Source organism: Geospiza fortis, unplaced genomic scaffold, assembly GCF_000277835.1.
Source record: "Geospiza fortis unplaced genomic scaffold, GeoFor_1.0 scaffold188, whole genome shotgun sequence".
Classification (NCBI taxonomy): domain Eukaryota; kingdom Metazoa; phylum Chordata; class Aves; order Passeriformes; family Thraupidae; genus Geospiza; species Geospiza fortis.
In genome coordinates this window covers 4283594-4285209 of record NW_005054337.1, presented here as the reverse complement: position 1 = coordinate 4285209, position 1616 = coordinate 4283594, and the positions used below count along the sequence as shown (strand labels likewise).

General features: G+C 59.4%; 1 protein-coding gene across 1 annotated transcript in view; it reads left to right on the top strand.

Annotated features, from left to right (window-relative positions):
* KCNS1 (potassium voltage-gated channel modifier subfamily S member 1) overlaps positions 1-1616 on the top strand; it is a 13494-nt gene that overhangs the window by 6001 nt on the left and 5877 nt on the right.

Sequence of the window (1616 nt, the reverse complement as noted above, 5' to 3'; positions counted from 1 at the left end):
AGCCCCTGAGCCCTTGCTCTGCAGCCCTGGGGCCCATGGGACCTGCTGGGGCCTACCTGGGGCCTGTGGGACCTGCTGGGGCCTACCTGGGGCCTGTGGGACCTGCTCACGGTGAGCACACCACGGTGGAGAAGCCATGGCCAGCATCAGCCTGTGAAGGACAGGAGGGGTTGGAGGAGATGCCCAGGGGATGCTGGCTGCTTCCAGACCCTGTGCCTGCCTGGCTGTGTCTCAGCCTTCACCTTGCTCACCCGTGGCTGCAAAGGGAGGTTGTGGTACTGGATATACCCCTGCCAGAAAGGGAGGCAGAAAATAAGAAATGCAAGTGACCCCTGATCAGGCACTGCCCCAGGTGTATGGAGAGGGATTTTCCTCTGCCCTAGCGTTTTGTGTTGTCCAGGGTGAGGTTAAATAGCTCAAGGATGAGGCAGCCCTCAATAGGCTGGCAGCCCTTACAGATCTGTGCTGTGTTGACAGCTCCAGCCCCTGCCTTGTCCTTTCCAGCAGGAAACAGGCTCAAAAGGCTCATCTGTCCCTCCAGCCATAAAGGCAAGGGGCTGGGAATGAGCCTGTATGGGAGGAGAGGTGGTGCTCAGCTCAGGGTGAGCCCCATGGGATGGGATTGACTGAACCCCACCTTCTTTCCATTGCTGGGATTTATCTGCTCTCCTGCACTGCCACTGCTGGGACCTGCAGGGATCAGGGGCTGTGCTGGGAGCGTGGCACAGCTGGGAGCACTGCCCATACGTGGGGATGGACACTGCCCACACACCTGGGCATGGCCAGGATGGCAGAAGGAACACCGAACTCTGAGGCAGCGCAGTCAAAGGGGTCAAGCTGGGGGAGCTGAGGAGCCAATCCCAGTGGGGCTGTCCCCCAAACCCTGGTGTCCCTCACCACAGCCCCTAGCCTGGCTTTGTCCTGCCTCTTCCCTCCCTGTCTCAGGGCCAGGAGGGCTGTAAGGAGGGGGTCACACTGCCCCAGGTGTCCTCACAGGGAGCTGAGCCCCCCGAGTGCCTCTGCACTCACCTTCCCCCTGCAGGGAGAGAGCTGGGGCAGAGGGGACCTTGCCCTGCTTTTGTCACCACGGCCTCTGAGCCCCTCACAGCCAGGCAGGGAGGTCAGCCTGGAACACAAACCCCTTCCTGCCTGGACCCCAGCCCACCTGAGCACTTTCAGGGCACAGCATTAATTCCCTACAGAGCTTTTCCTCTCCCTCCCACCCCTGTTCTCTGGAATTGTGCATCTCTGTTGCACACACAGGAATGCACCCAGCAATGCCTGTTTCAACAGGAGAAATGTGCATCCCACAATCCCAAACCACCTCAAACACACTTTAAAGGCTGCAGGATGACCCCAGGATCATGGCTTTGCTGCTGCTTTCCTGGCTGGGTTTCAGCCCGGCTATATTTGCTGGTGCTGGCTCTGCCTGTAGCCATCTGCTGGTGACAGGCAAGGAAAGCCAACACTGGTGCAGGTCCAGCCTTTCCAAGCCCAGTGGGACTCAGGGAGGGTCCCCAAGGAATGGTAGTGTGGGATGGGAGGGTGCTCACGCTTCTGGCATCATCAAGTCTTCCAGTACCAACTCCATGGTCCTCTCTGTGCTTATTCCTGCT